We start from the raw sequence: 16,554 nt of genomic DNA, 5'->3' as shown, positions 1-16,554 counted from the left end.
ATTAATCTCTTTGTGTAAATTAAAGTCAGTTCCGTCTCCCAAACATTTACATTCCTGTACAACTCATCGGCATCTCGATCTTCACACTTGGTAGTGATGTATCTCCAACACTCAAGTTTGTTTTAGTCCTTTTCAGCAAACTAATCGTACATTAGATTGGGTGGGAGTCGTCATCCTGATAACCCCGGAGCACAGAGAAGCTTTGAAAATGTTGTCATTTTAACATAAGGAAGTCATTTTATTGTCTATATTGAACCAAGCTTTTATAGTTGTGAAACCAAAACTTGATATTTCCTCGGATTTAACAACAAACTGATCCAAACGGCACACAAACATGGAACTCCAATCCAAGTTGGACTCCAGCTCATGATACCTGCAGACATGAAAAGCATGAAACTAGTCGTACACAGATTTTGCAGCTTCTTCATACTGGAAGGCTTTTCTACGGTTTTACCTTTTGTGGACAAAATCAGAGGCATTTCTGGAAGACAGGGATGGTTAAAGTTAGTTATTTGTTGAGAAGAGACACAAATTTAAACTAAATTAACTTTACATATCAACCTTGGATTCTGTCACTTTCAGGAAAAGAATATTGGGACTGTTAGTAAAAATAAAAATAAAAAAACAGAAAAAAAATCGATTTTCAGCAGCTGCGAGGAATAATGCTCTTATTGTCTAAACAATAACCCAAAACAGGAATGAATCATTTAACTAATCCTCAGTACAGGCCATTGTAGGTGCAGGTAATGTTTTGATATGTGCTAAACAGCAGATAAATCACTGCGACTGTAACACTCGCAGTAATCGGCAGACAAAAGTGATTCCTTACAAGCATCAATTTATACGTCTCGATTTTGCAGCGGCCTGCACCTCGACAAACAAGCTCTGCTAAACCAAAGCCGAGCACATTTGTATTCCGGCAAACAGCTTGCAATTACCCGTTTAGATGGCATACGTTGGCAATTAATACACCAATCTTCCTTAATGCCCCACCTAGGGAATTAGTAAACATCAATTATAAGACACACGAGAGCCTCTCGGATAAACTGCCTCCTGCTCCGGAGCAGTCGCAGCACGATATGGGCAATAAAAATATATTCTAAAAGTCTTACTGGAAGATGGATATGTTATATCTCAACCACCTCCACCACATCATTTTCAGTGCAGCAGAAATTGTAGTGGTGGGTGTGAAACTACCCGAATCCTCACAGAAAAGAAAGAAAAGAAAAAAGCACTCTGTTCTGATGTGATGAAAAGCTGTCGTTAAAAAGGTAAAAGGAACGAGCTCCGCTCCGCTGCTCCGCGGTCAATAAGACTAATCAGACTGGTCCACCCACAATATGCCAACAGCTCCTGGTCAATAACCACATACAGCATCAGCGGCGCTCATAAACCACTGGTTTCTATGGTCAATAGAGTCGGTCTTCAACATCGTCTTCGCTGCCCTGCGGGGGGAAGTGGATTGAAAGCCTGGACACGAAAGACTCGATAGTCTGTTATAGGGCTGGAAATAACACTTACTGCCATTATTGACGAAGCCATTGAGCATTTTCCCGATTAATCATTTCATTTGTAAAATGAGAGGAAATAGTAAAAGTGTCCAGTGTGACTTCCACAACCCAAGGAGGCAGCTGGAAACCAGAAAAACATTAAATTTACTATCACACTGTATGTAATAAAAATAAATAATAATAATAAAATGCTCACAGTCATGAATCAGGAACAGCAAATGTTTGGCGAGTGCTTGAAAAGTGATTAAAGATTAACTTTCTATTAAAAGCTAAAAGTGGAATGATGAAGAAATTAGTGCCTTACACAATATTTTGATCATCTCTCCAAATATCATTTTTCACAGTGAGAGTTTTCTTTTTTTTAAATCACTGTAAGTTCAGCATCTTCTGGATTTGCACTGTTTTGTTTAAATAAAATGTTAAAAACTGATGTTTAAACTGAAAAAAACACCCAAAATCATTATTAACCACATATCTATTCCCAAAATTTAAAAAGAAAAGCACATAAACGCCACTCAGACTCTGCTCACAGGCAGGTTTAACAGTTCTCGTTAACAACCCGTCGGTCAGTAGTTATCTGGACTCTTGGTGGCTAAATCACCTGATTAAATAAAACAACAACAACCAAAAAAATAAACTTTTCTGCCACGGTTCAAAACAAAGTAAACAAGCGGCAGGTCGTTTGCACCCTGAGCGCACCGATAGCATCTGAAATCCACTTTAAGTAAAGCGGTACTAATGACATAAGATGAACAGAATAAGATAAAGTCTGCAGCAGCTGCTACTGAGGAAGCCATAGTTAATGACATAATCCTCCTTGTTGAGCTAAAGCTAACTAACCTTTACAAAAGAGGGTTACCCCAGGGTGAAGCTTTAAACAGCTTATTGACATCTCACACTCGCGTGCTGGAATGTGTGTGTGTGTGTGTGAGTGTGTGTGTGCATTAAGTCACAGTATATCGACGGCACATTTCCTGAACATCAACACAGGGAATAATGTGAAATCCCCCCACAAGTCTACTTAAAGTCATTACTGCGTGTTGCACACGTATCTGAGAAATAAGTGAGACGGCAAATTGGGAACAGTTGCAATCATGTTTAATTGTAATCAAGGCCCTAAATTAGTGAACCTTGGAAATTTGCACTTATATAATTATATTCCAAGGGCAAGTTAAAACACAGAAACAGATATACAATGGGCAAAAAGGCCACTTAATGTAAAATACTTCAAACAGAAAGCAAAGTGAGACACACTTTCTACCAGCATAAATTCCATTTTTCTTATATTTTCCATCAACAGTTGTTTATATTTAGAAACACGTCGATTTAAAGGCAAATTCTGGAGTCTTTAATTCAACAGTCTAATGAGAAATAATTCACAACGAACTTCTGAGACGTGACACGAGCTGAATTTAAAAACACGTCCGTCTGTGTTCACATTTGACAAAGTTGTGACTCCACGAGGGAAGAGCGTGATCGCAATCAGGCACCGAGCATTTTAAAAGTGCTCTAATTGCTTCCACAAGCTGCGCGTTACAAACGTCTGACGATAAATAAAAAAAAAACACACATGCAAATGAAGTTTCCGCGGTCGGAGCGTCCGCGTGGCTGCACGCAAAATGTTCATATCAGACAATTTTCCTCATCTGGAGTGAACCCGCTTTAATCTTTCTTTGTGCTGTCGGAGAATTTAACAGAGATATTTCTATTAGATTAGGGAAACCGGTTAAAGGAAAATATATCGGAGCAAATTCTCGATTGAAACATCAGAGCCGAAGCCGCAACAAAGACCAGATTAACGGCGAAATCTTGGGCATCGGATATCCAGGAAATCCAGCTGAGTAATACCAAACAGACGAGACCTCAGTGAGATTAGTCCCACATAAAAGGAAAAAAAAGGTACGACAGAGTTCAGAAACTACTGGACTTCCAAGGTAAACGAACTTTCTCAACAGGAAAAAAACTGTCAGGCTAATTTGTTGTACGCAACCTTTCGTTGCACTGTGGACGTTGGCAGCAGTGAGAGAACTTTTCCATCCAGCTTCAGCCTCATGTTTGTGTTTCTTATTATCATTTTAGATTCTTCTCGTTGCATAAGTTTTGTGCGTGTTGTCTCAAAACAAAACCCCGTGGCTTTGTCTTTCCAATCAGCAGCCTCTCGTGAGCGTTTTTTTCAGCGTCACCTCCAGAACGGCGAAAGAAAAAGCCGAGGTGAACCCCCTCCTCGCAGTCTTTTCGCTTGCGGTGGACCTAATTTTCCTCCCACCTCCTCGAGTCCCTGTATCCCTGTAACTTTGAAGTCCAGCCAGCTTTGAAAAAAAAAAAAAGCCTGCAATCTCCCCGCCATGACCAGGCAGAGGATTAGCCAAGCCCTGCAGGACCGAGTGGAAAGAGGACGAAAGAGGGCTGGAGGAGGAGTGGCGCCATTTTCCACAAGGGCCGAGTGTGTGCGTGAGTCTCCCTCCGGCCGGCGCTGTGGGGGGATTAACAAGCTACTAAGGAAGCACAGAACAGACCTCCAGCTCCCCTTTTTTTTTTTTCACGAGTTCCACAGAAACCAATTTACAGCAGAGAACTGGGGGAGTCGGCTAATTCTCGCCATAACCGCCTCCTGCTTCAACTTCTTTGTTGTGTCGCTGACAAAATCTGCTTTTGTGAGACGGCAAACACTTTTTTTTTCTTGCAAATCAAGGAAGTATGCAGACTTTACAAAGAATTCAATTATTGATACGGGAACTCCGTCGACTCGAAAGCAAGGTTTTCGCAGAACGGTGGAAAATAAGCGGTTAAGCTGGTAATCTCGGCATCGGGCTCGATACGATCAGTCGCGGAGGGGAAGTCACCCCGGAAAGTTTGTTTTCCCTCGTGAGCCAAAACAAGAGAGATTATTCCCCTTTCATCCGCTCTGAGCTCCGATATTTGTCTGCACTTTGGGCTGTAAATATTTCATGAACGCGCTGCTCTCCGTGTTGTCGTCGCCGGATCGCAGTCGAAAAAAACGGAGTGTAAAAACGCACGCCTAATGCAAGAAAATCATGTTTTAAGTAAACAGGCAAAGAGAACGAGGGCTGTAGTAAAAAAAAAAAACCAGCTTAATCACAAAATCTACAGCATCTCCGGACGGGATACGGCGGCGCTATCAATAAGTGATAGCAAGTTAGCTTTAAAGTGGAGAAGGAACAATAGGCCTTGAGTTAAAAGAGGAGGCAGATTTATACGCCGCCGCCTCGCCATCAGCGCTTTTCAAGTAATGGGGTCTTTTGTCTTATCTGTGACTGAAAGGAGCTCGAGGACTTTGGCCTTCATCCCTTTGTTGTTACAGAGTCTCTGGTGGAGATGGAGGACTGGCCCGGAGGCGTGGGTGTGCAGGCGAGAGCTCGGCGGCCGTGCGAGCACATCAGACTTGAGCGGTCTTAATAAAGCTTCCCTCTATCCACCCCAGAGATCTCCTCACCCCAATTATACGCCTGACACCTCCACCCTCCTCCATCTCCTCTTATTTCTCACAGAAAGAGCCCCCACCCCCGGCTCACCATCCACCAGTTCCCAGCTCTGATCATGGCTCTCCCTTTGCTGTGTTCAAAGCCCCCGGAGGCCTGCGCAATATCAGGCTGCTGCTGCTGATGCTGGTGGCGTTTGCTTCACAGTCTGCTGCTGCCTGAATTGCATCAGGGGGTGCGTCTCCTCCAGTATTGACATAAGATCGCTACTGTTCAGCCGGCGCCCGTGTAAGCTTCACTCAGTTCTTTCAACAATCAAGTGGCCAAGTGACTTTACCAACGCTGTATTTTTAAAACATGCAGCCACTTGTATGGATTCATATCTGCCTGTCAAATCTGGAATGTAATCTGATAGACACGGCGCCCCCTTTAGGAGACGACGAAAGTGAACGTTCTGAGTGTCTTATCCCAGATGTTCACTCTGCAAAACTTGCAGCCGGGAGACTTTGCTGGGCGTGGGTGCTGGAATTGCGATGATCGGTTGTGATGTGGACAAACTACACCAACACGGAGTCCGATACGCTAGCAGTTACCCGAGAGAGAAGGAAGTGATGCAAACGTAAACAAAGGAGGAAGAAGAGAGTCGGGATCCATGCTAGGCTAAAGGCTAACCCCTCCAGACCAGCAGGATCCATGCTAGGCTAAAGGCTAACCCCTCCAGACCAGCAGGACCGTCCTCCTGCTCTCCAACATCCGCTCCAAGTCCAACAAGCTGGACGTTTGCTGAGAGAAACCCTCAGAGAGTGGAGGGACTGCTGTGTGTCTGCTTTAACAGAAACATGGCTCCATGACAACATCCCAGACGGACAGACAGCTGGAGGGGATGCAGACAGACAGACAGACAGCTCTGGGCAGCATCGTGTGTGTCTTTGTGTCCCTGAAGACCTACCAGGACCTGAAGAGGTTCACCATGTTTAACGTGATGGCGGCGCACATGGACGCGCCCCCCAGTGCGAGAGTGAACGTTTAGTGTCTTATCCCAGACGTTCATTCTGCAAAACTTGCTGGTTGAATAATCCTGAAGAAACGCTCTCTCCTCTTGCCTGTACTACTGTGTATGTGCAGCAACATGACAATAACTTGATTTGATAATACAATAAATAAAAACAACACACACACACGTAAGTCCAAAAGGTTGGGCGTTTTCAAAAGATTAAGTCTGACAGCTCTTCTGCACGTGGTTGTCGAATCTACATTTGAATGCATAGTGAGAAGCTGAAAATAAATGTTGATAAATTAAGAAGCTGATTGGCAATAACTCTGGTCACTTATCTTCATCAAAACAATTTCATAAAGCAGCTCCACACGTCTGCAGGTTTTCTCAGAAGAGCGACAAAGTTTAGACAAAACAATTTACAGAAGTTATCAGAAAGTCACTCTGGGCCTCTTTCTCACATTTTACACACTAATGAGTTAATTAGTTGTCAGATTAACTAGAAAACGTTGCTAATTGGCACCCTGGTGAGAACACATCCCCATGAGTAAAACCAAATTCTCACAGAGACTCTTAGTGGGTATAAGAAAGCGGATGCTGACAACTGATAGTTAGCGGTTCCCCGAGCTCGCATGCCGAGCATAGCAGGAGGAAGCGAAGACGAACGCTCGGCTGATGTTTATAAGCGGCTACGAGCTCCGTGCATTTTTAACCGGTGTGTATAACAGAAAAGGTAAACGATGGAACGGAGCTTAGACAGGTCCACGGTGCTTCGGTGAAGGGTGACCTCCCTGCAAGACCAAACCTCAAACAGGTCCGCAGGTTGTTATAACCTTTATTCAATTAAATGCAAGTCAGTGAGTTTTCCGTTTGTCCTGTTTACAAGCCACGGATGACTTCAGCTCAAACGGCGTGAATCCAAACAAACCGAAAGTGCCAAAAAATTAACCTCTGATGAGGAACCCGCCGAAGAAAATCAGCTGACGACGGACTCAGAACAGAATACAAGTCTGACAACAACAAGAGAAAGAATCGCCGTATTGTCCACTGCTGCTTGTTTTCGAGACATTTTTTGCTGCTTTTACCTTCGGATGCGTTCAAGGTCACAGCAGGCCTGCATCTGGCCAGCCATCTGTCTCCAGCCTTCCCATGAGGCGTCCTGTCATCGACGCTCCTTGGCCCTGTCCTCTACTGTCCACATTCAAACCCGCTGGGGAGATGCTCCACCAGACACAATAGCTTTTCACTGATTCTACAAGTTTCTTTCGGGCAGTTGTTTTCCCACCGACTGCCCGGCGGCGAAGCTCGCGGCGCCGGAAAACATCGACGAGGCCTCGCACCAGGCATGTGCCAATTTGCAATTATCGATCGTCGATGATTGAGGAGACAATGTGCGGTTGTTTTTCTTTTTCCCCCTGAGGATATTAAAGAACGGCGATGATTGCAGTTCATCAGCACAAGTGACTCCTCTCCTTCTTAATTTAAAGAAACCCGTTTACAATTCGCTTTCCGTCTGCCAGCTCTCCGACGAGTGATCTGTGCGAGCCGACAAACATCTCCTCTCTCTGGCAGTGTGAGCAAACAGCCCCATATGTCATCGCATTCATCATCAACTGAGCCTCGCCAAATTCAAACTAGCAGAGAAAAGAATAAAAAAAAAAAGCTCAGTCAGAAATCTCCAATTTATTATAAGCACTACAACTCTGACAGAAAATAGATTCACACATGAAACCATGCAGGACGCCGACCCACACAGCGCTCAGGTCGAGGCGCTCTTATTCATACAGCACATTTTAAACAACGCTGAGCCGACACATAAGATTCAACACGTACTCAGCAAGTTTAAATATTAGGATTAAGACCCTGTCATGCCGTACATAACACAAATGTACTGGACTAAATGTGTGTTTCATGCACCGAGTGACTGAAAACATCTTGAAAAAAGTATGTCAAATATTTAAGCTCTAATTCCTGGCCTTTGATTAAAATGAGTAGATAGATATTCGCTACTCAATTACTTATTTTAAAAAGCTGCAGTAGCAGTTCTTCCATTAATTAAGTGGTCTCTGCAGATGTCTCCCAGAAAGCAGGCCTTCCTCTGTCCGAATTATATTCTGTTCAATCTAAATGCTGCGTTTGAAAGATCAATGAAGACTCTCCAAATCTAATCTTCAACTTTTTTTAATTAATCTATCTTAGAAAGGAAACAGCATTCCTTACCGTTTCTCAAACAGTCCGCTGGCTTGTGGCGATCCACCGAGCAGGTGAGTACACCCGGCTGACGCACAGGCTGCAGCCGGCGGCGGATCTGTGAAGGAAAAAACGGGAGATGACGCTCACATACATCTCAAACATAATGTGCGACGGGCTTACAGTGATGCAACTTAAGCTCCTGTGAACAGTTGTTTTCCATCAAGCAACGGTAAAAGTCCAAACTATGAATAACAATGACAAAGACCGCTAATGCCGGATAAACCTTCACCTTCAGCGGGAAAATGCCAAAGTGTGACATGAAAATGCAAAGCTCGCTTTCGACTCCGGGGAGAGGAGACGGTTGAAAATGCTGTTTGTGGAGAGAGATGGAAAAAAACAGGTTGCTTTTTGCAATAAGTGAACCAAATCTTTTGACAAATCCCGGAGCTCAAACTAGCCAAATCTGATGATGGCATCTCAGCTCACAGTCTGTTCTGGCAATCTGCTCCCAGAAAAAAAAAAAAAAACATCTTCACCTTGCCAGTGCACAACCCGAAACAGTTTAATATGGTGCGATGCTACCAAAAAAAAAACACGCCATCTGCAAAAACTGAATAGCTGAGAGTTTGACTCGCGATGACGAGCAACTTTCTCTGCTTTTGAAGGAGCTGCTTCCACAACATATAGCGAAAATATTTAATTTCCGACTGCCGATTAGCTTTAAAAATAAAAAAAGCAATCAGCAGTTCAATCTCACGCATGATCTCAGAAGAGCAAAAGAGTTTGTGGCAAAGGAAATCCCAATAATCGTTGTCGTTGTTTTGGAATTCCACTTCCTGTTCTCCAAAACCATCAAGCCTTTTGGAGATGCTGCGATGACCTACTTGGATCTTCACCTGCACAAAGACTAATTCCGACAAACGGCGACGATGAAGGTTTCGACCTCAAACCCGGCACGCATCGGGAGGACTTGCAGAGGCAGCATCCTCTGGATTAGCGAGCGCTCCAGCTGGCAGCCACATGCCGACGACGGTTCAGTTAAGGTTAAAGCCGAGCCCAGCTCGCCAGCTTATTTTTCTCCGGCACGCTCTCAAGTTCGCTTTGTTTTGACAAAAGGACCACAAAGTCCCAGATGGAAAGTACAACTGCTGTTTTGTGTATCAGTAACAGCCTATCCCAGGTAGCGTGATACCATTAGGAATGTGGTCATTATTTTCCTGTTTCGCTGGTATAGAGTGAGATGTTGATCGATAAGGGTCTGTGGCTCACCGTTTGGAGGAACTTACAGTACAGCCTGGAAAAAAAACAAGCAAAGCATCAAAAGCAGATAAGGCCTAGTGGAAAACAAACTCCTGTCCAGGAACAACAAAGGTTTCAGGCTATCTCTGGGGTACTTAAAAGTGCCTGGACTACAAATTGCTCCGTGATTCTATCCAGATTAATATAATGTGTGTTTGTATGAACAGGACTAAGAAGAATGTACAATATGGTGTAATTACCAACATTACTAACATGTTATCTGTCATGATTCAGCAGCGATTCAAGGGGAACAGAAGACAAGACTCTTGAAAAAGCCTCACAAGTCGGTTTGGAGCAACACTGAACTTCAAAACTAGCAGCAGAAGCAGCAAAAACCTAAAGAACTTTTTTGTATTATGGACAAATATAGTAAAAGAAAAAACAACTAGTGAGGCAGATTTGTGTTTTACAAGGTTGCGGTAATCTATTCTAGAGCGTGTGAATCGAACATAAGAAAAAAGAGAAATGCTTCCCTGACCGATGTGCTCCGGTCGAGCCTGGGCTCCGAATCAACGGCTGACGAAATGCATAAACAGCATCCTTCAACGTGCAATTGAACAATTTCAAAAACCACAACTTGGAGCCACAACTGAAGGAGCAATCAAATCGATGCGCTGGCCTCTGGACGGCCGGGCTGGATGTTTGCTTCACTTGTTTGCTTGCTTGGGCTACCTCGAGCTTTTAGCAATCTTCAGAATCGATTACGGATGCATTGACTTCCAACCTCGTGCGTTGTGGAATGACGAGTCTATTGATCGAAGCCAACAGACACCAGACGGGGGGATGATATCGCAGGCGCTCCGCTTAGATCGGCTCCAATTAATAGCACACGGACATGTGTTTGGAGGAATGATTAGCTTGTGTTGAGCAGCGCTTCGTTGTGTCTATTTGAATATACTTGAAGCAGCAGCTTGGTGGGGTTTACAAGGCAAACAGAGGGAGGAACAGTTTTCATCACACACTCCCTTCGCCTGTTGACCGTACCCTCGTGGCATTTAGGGAATCAACTCGGCTCCACGCAGGAAGATGTATCAGAACTCCAGAGTGCATGAACCGTGCTGTGGATCGGCATCAGACGGTCCTGAGAATCATCCAAAGTCCATTACAGGTCGAACACTTCAAGAACAAAATCTATCATAACTCCCAGGAGGGCCGGTGTCAACATAAAGTACATTTTTAAAGCTTCAAAGCTCAGACACTGCTTTTGATCAACCAAACCCTTAGAATTGTGGATTAATCGCTGGTCAATCTGATCTCAGCTCAATAACAACACAGTGAAAGGTCTTTTATTTACTGGGGGTTCAGTGAAAGGACACAAAGACGTCTTCAAGCAGAAACAAGTTCAAATATCACAACCGCCCCGACGGAGAAAACGTAGGTTTGACGATGATGATGATGATGATGAGTTCTATGTTTCAGTCAGATTTGTGACCTTTTTCTATTTCACTGGAGGAGACGGGAGACATTTAAATGGCATCGCGCCGATACTCGATAAGGACGAACTTTTATTCGTAATTACAACTTGTCCTCTGGAAATGCATCAAAATTAGACTCGTGCGAGTCCAAAACTGCTGCTCAAATATCACCAGGAGTTCAGGAAGAAGTCAAACTTCTGACCACTATCGGCAGATGATTATCACTTATTTATAATTCAGTGGCCTCTTGGCTCCAAGCGAGCTAAAAATAAAGACGACTTACTTCAAAGGTCAAAACAGCGGCTGACGGATTATTTTAATGCATTTTCGATTCTGTATTTACATATTTTCACCTTTTTTTCTCCTCTTTTCTATGCATTAGTGTAGTTTGACCATATTATTAGTCGTCTGAGCAACTTTTGCATTTCTTTTTAAAATATTTTTGGCTGCTTTTATGACAGTTAGCCTCAAATTAGCTGCGACATCAATCTGAGCTTTAGAGAAACAAAGACAAAATGTACTCTGGTAGTACAAGAGGTTAAAAGAAACACAGGAAGTCAGTCTAATAAATATTGGCAGCGTGTGTGATTTTATGTTTGGTTTTTTATTTAAGATAAATTTGGCCACCCTGTCGGTTTATTTAAAGTCTCAGGATTCTTGTCCGATCTCACCATATTTTCTAGCCGACAGTATCATCGCTAAAAGGAACGACTACGACGGAGCACGGTCCTGTTCTGGTTGCATGAAAACTGGATTTGCTAATTGAATGAGCGATACGACCGTCAGCGGCCACCATGCTCGTGCATTTCTGAACAACTAATAAATCTACACGAAGCGCTGGAGAGCGAGGCCTCCTCTGCCTCCCGCCAAATGGCAAACAGACCACACGCCTGCCCTTTCTCCGCTCAGCTGTCTATTGAAGGGAAACATGTGGTCTGGTGTCTCGTTTCAGGGAAAGTGAAAACACACACCCACCGAGGTGCACAGCCGGGCAGAGGAGTCCGGCATGTTGTGGTGTCTTTTCCCCTTTCCTTTGTATCGCGCTCCCCAACTCCACGTCGCCACATGGGGTAAGGGCTAAGAGGCCTGACCCGTCCCTGCTATCACCAGACAGGACCCCCTTCCACCTCCCTCGACGCCCACTCGAGGAAATCAATCAGTATTCAGGTCATGCCACGGCGACGCCCCCCCTTTAACACGGGACCTCTGACCCCTGCAGGGTTCTACTCGGAGAGCGTGACAGGGATTTGTCTGCTCCGTGTCCGACGCTAACAAAGTCCTCGTGTCGGAGGGGAGGAGCGCGCTCTGACCCCGTCCACCTCCGACACAATAAATCCAGCTGAGGAGTTCAAGGTGGCCTGACCTGCACGCGACCCCGTCTCTGGAAACACGGCTACAAGCTGAGCCCTTCGCGCCCCCCAGAGCCTGAAGGGGGGAAACGGAGGATACGGTCGGGTTTCGCGGGGCAACGCCGGTGTGCAAATCAACACAGTTATTCACTCATATTTCATTTCATACCCCAACACATGGGAAGCCTTCTTTCTGTCATGGGAAGTGCATGGAGACGGAGGGGGCAGAATTAGCATAGCATAATTACACTGGGGAAAGATCCAGGCACCAAGGAGCAAGACATAACCTGTAATTTGCCATTGTGCTCCCCCCTGCAATTGACAGTCAGTCTATGATATTGGAGATAAATGTCGGAATTCAGGCTGTTAGTTTAACTGATGGTGCATTCAGCATGATAATAACCACGGTCTCGCACACAGTGAGTCTGATGAGCAGCCCCGCAATAGCTCTTTACCACTTTCCCTCCCCTCCATGGGGTATTATCATGCTAATCTGAAAGAGAAGGAAAAAAAAAAATACATTTCAGTGAACGAGGATGTATAATAGGAAGCAGGGACCTCTGGAACTCTGAGGAGACAAAAGAGGGTATTTTTTTTTTCCACCCGAGCCCCGCCTGAGCAAAAAGCGAGGGGGTGACAAATGGACACAGACATTATGCCGGCTGCTTAATTAAAAGGACATAGCCTAATTAAAAAGATCTTCCTCGTGAATAGACCGTCTCGATGCAGCGGCTGACCTGTGCCTCCCGCACATGTAAGGCACAGTCTGTCTGCCTCTCTTTTTCTTTTTACACATTTAATTTTCACATCAGAGGAGCTTTTGACTGACGAGCGGCAAACACTGAAGTGGAGAACGCAGCGGGATGTGCGCCAGATCGTGGCGGGGGTGCTGGTACTTGCTAAGAGACTCATAATTTCCAGCGGATAGTCAATGAAACTTGCACAAGAGATTAGATTGGATTCTGCGTGGTTTTTTTTCCACGAAACTTTTTCTCCTAAATGTCCTCAAATTGCTCGTAAAGTGCAGATTTGCTCAGAGAGAGTCGGGATTACATCACTCTTTAGGTTGTTTGTAATGCAAGCGTTAACGGATGCGTGAATGATAATAGCATCGTTAATAACTAGAAATCAGATCAGAGAGCGCAGCTATTGACCGCTGAATTCTGACAATATACTTCACAGATTTCTGTCACGGCCGTCGAGCAGATATTTAAATTCGAATGAGTGACACTATGACAGAGTGACGGAGTGATGCTTTTAAGTGTTTGAAAGCTCGACACAGTGCTGGAGAATACAAAGAATGTACCATTAGTGACACTGGGGGTCATCGACACACTTCACTCATGTAGATCTGGTTGGCAGAGGGTTTTTTCTAACAGCTGTCAATGACTCGAATTGTTAGAGACTTAAAAACCAAAAAGCGAACCCATCTGGATTTTAAAAAACATGATCCAGCACTAAAGTTAAGTCTGGGAAACTTTGAAACCTCATCTGAAAATACACCATTTTTAAATTGTCGGGGAAGAACAAAATCCAACCCACACAGTCTAATTTTAAAATTGTTCAGTTTGTTTATGTTTTTTTTTAAATATCTGCCATATTGAACCAGAAGGCCACTCTGCACCAAAAATTTAAAGCGTTCTTTCTTCGCTCACGCTTCACCTCTCCCAAGTTTCACGGCCTTGTAGTCGCAGCATTATTCTGCCGACAGACCAACACAAACATTGATGAAAACGCCGCCTCCCTGCTGGACTTAATTACGCTGCAATATTTTAAAAGCAAGAGGTGGCGACTTGCCGGAAAAAGGTAACCGGCATTGTTTCATTTTCACGGTTGGAAAGACAATGGATGATGGCGATTAGTGCGCGTTGAGTGAATCCTTAGGCGTAACTCGGGGTGGGACATCTTGACAAATGACTGAATCAGAATTCATGTTCTGAATTACAACTTTCCTCCTCAATTTAGGCGAAACCAGGCGATCACATAATTAGTGGTGCATATAGTTGTCTGGACACAAAGCCTGTCACTTCACTTCAAGGATAAAGGCCCAGTTTCCAGCCTCTCTTATCCTATTGTTGTTCTGATTTTACTCCAAGTTATGACTGGAAGGAATTATTTGTATCTCTGTCACCGCCTTTATGCCTCTTTCGAAAGTTCACTATACGCTAACCAGCTTCTGCCCAACCGAGTCGCTGTCGTTCCTCGGTGCCATTTAACTTCCTCTCCAGTGAGCGGACTCCAATTCCACCATTTTTGATCACCACAACAGCAAGTTGGCAAGTGGGACACATCACATGGGACGCGCCAGGAGGAGCTGGTGAGCAGCAACTAAACTCACGATGATGTACAATTGTGACTCAATAATCCGACACTAAATGTAAAACCGTCTTTCATGTCGGATATCAAGGATGTCGGATTGTCAAGACGGAGGTCGAGATACAAGGAGGGCTTGATGCTGGAAGGCTCATTAGTTGTTAATTATTGTTCATAGTTGTTATAATAACTAGTATGGCGGGTCCCAATAGCACTTTCTGGGCCCAATTAATTGTGAATATCAGAATATTCTGCACGGTCGGGAGAAACTTCCACCCCGGGGCAGCGCTCTGACGGGGTGGAAGTGTCCAGAACACACAGGCAGTACTTGGCTGCTGATGCTAGTTTAGTTAGCGCTCACACTTCTGTTTCCTCCATCGGTGGCGGCGGGGGAGTGGCAGATACGCTCCACCGTTACCATCCATGTTTACTTCCATAAACACTGAGCACGCTCGCTGCGTGTGACGTCGTCGTGTCCTCTTCTGCACATGCGGGACACTTTTGGGTCGTATGAAGTTCACACAGCAGATCACATACAAGTCGCATTGAACTGGAAACGTGAAGGAAGTCACAAAGAAATCCTCATTGAGCATCAAGTCCTGCAGTGTGAACGTAGCCAATCTGTGGGATTGTTCAGTCAGATAATACGCCGTCATCCTGATTGGTGACATTAAATGTCATGTTGGAGTCAGAATCCAAGGCTGTCGCTATGTTAAGGCTGTTTTTATGGGTTCTGTTCGTTTTTCCTAAAAACCTGTCGGATAGCAGGTTTAGGATTGTTAAGGGTCGGAGTATCGAGTCACGACTGTACTTCCATATCAGTCCTTTAATGATGTACGATTCCTCTGAAAGTATTACAATCATTCACAATACAGGATTGCTGGACCACCCATCCTTATCAAATAAATACAGTCCATGCAGGGATTGTTGCCTTAATATAAACCCGTCATAATAACTCTGCAAAGCCATAAAACTATACCAACACCTGTGTACCATTTCTGTTTCAAAGCTTCAAAACCGGCCTTCCTGATATTTTATCATCCTGGTACCTGCAGCTACAGCCAGCATAGACTGTGTTTTGCTTGGGGGATGGTGGTGGTGGTGGTGGTGGTGGTGGTGGTGGTGGGGGTAACGTCAGCATCAGACATGGCCTGAGAGAGACAGACTGTGTCCGCTGCCCCCACATTTCCTTCACCCAGCCGCACGTCATTGAGATGTGACAATAAAGCGATAGCGTGGTCTGGTCGGTGGGTGCTTTGTTTACCCTCGGTTGGCTTTCATGCCGTCAGTCACCAGAAACTGCCCCTCGGGGAGCGACGATGGAGGCAATGAAGAGAGATCAAACGGGGATTCATTTGCTGGAAAATGGAAGTGGCTTGTGTGACTGAGTGGGAGGTGTTCTGTTGTGTGTGTGTGTGTGTGTCTCTTGGTGGAAATAAGTTTACAGCCTCAGAGTAAATTAATGAACATGTTTTTCAGCCCGAAGCAGTCATCCACATCACTGCAGGGGCACACGCGCACAGCTATGCTAAAATTATCATCAGCAGCTACTCCGAGATCATGTTTGGAGCGTCGCAGTTTGACTATAATGGAATTTATCTGACAAACAACTTGACCCTTTTCATACATCATATTTTCGATAACACAATTCAAAGCTGCCTGTATCGATCCTATCAGATAGGGAAGCAAATCGCACAACAAACTGCCAGATATACACACTCATGAACGCTCTCGGGTAACACAAGCTTTGCCTTTAATTTCCACAGGATTTCCCACTGACCACATTAACAATCATCTAAATATCTATAACTGTCACGAGAGGCGTCTGTGTGATTTACCTCCACACAGATTCTGAAAACAGAAGAAGTGCCAGGTTGAGTTTGTTTACAACATGCTTCAGGGCGTTTTACACGTGTTAATGTAGTGCTCCGACGATTTATCAATTAATAGAGAATAATTCATTAGTCATTTATTATTCAAGTTACAGTGATTCAGGTTGTCAAGTGTGTGGATTTGCAGCTTCTCTCTTTTCCTTTTTTT

General features: G+C 44.5%; 1 protein-coding gene across 2 annotated transcripts in view; it reads right to left on the bottom strand.

Moving 5' to 3' along the window:
- The window catches only part of sema6cb (semaphorin 6Cb), a 175,078-nt gene that overhangs the window by 145,007 nt on the left and 13,517 nt on the right, over window positions 1-16,554 (bottom strand). For both annotated transcript variants that reach the window (XM_008286116.1, XM_008286117.1), the window contains exon 2: window positions 8,166-8,253. The gene's annotated coding sequence lies outside the window, so the exon portion shown is untranslated. The remainder of the gene's footprint in view (window positions 1-8,165; window positions 8,254-16,554) is intronic.

Source organism: Stegastes partitus, unplaced genomic scaffold (genome assembly GCF_000690725.1).
Source record: "Stegastes partitus isolate 25-593 unplaced genomic scaffold, Stegastes_partitus-1.0.2 Scaffold434, whole genome shotgun sequence".
Lineage (NCBI taxonomy): Eukaryota > Metazoa > Chordata > Actinopteri > Pomacentridae > Stegastes > Stegastes partitus.
The sequence above is the reverse complement of the archived record's forward strand: the minus strand, read 5'-3'. Positions and strand labels throughout refer to the sequence as shown.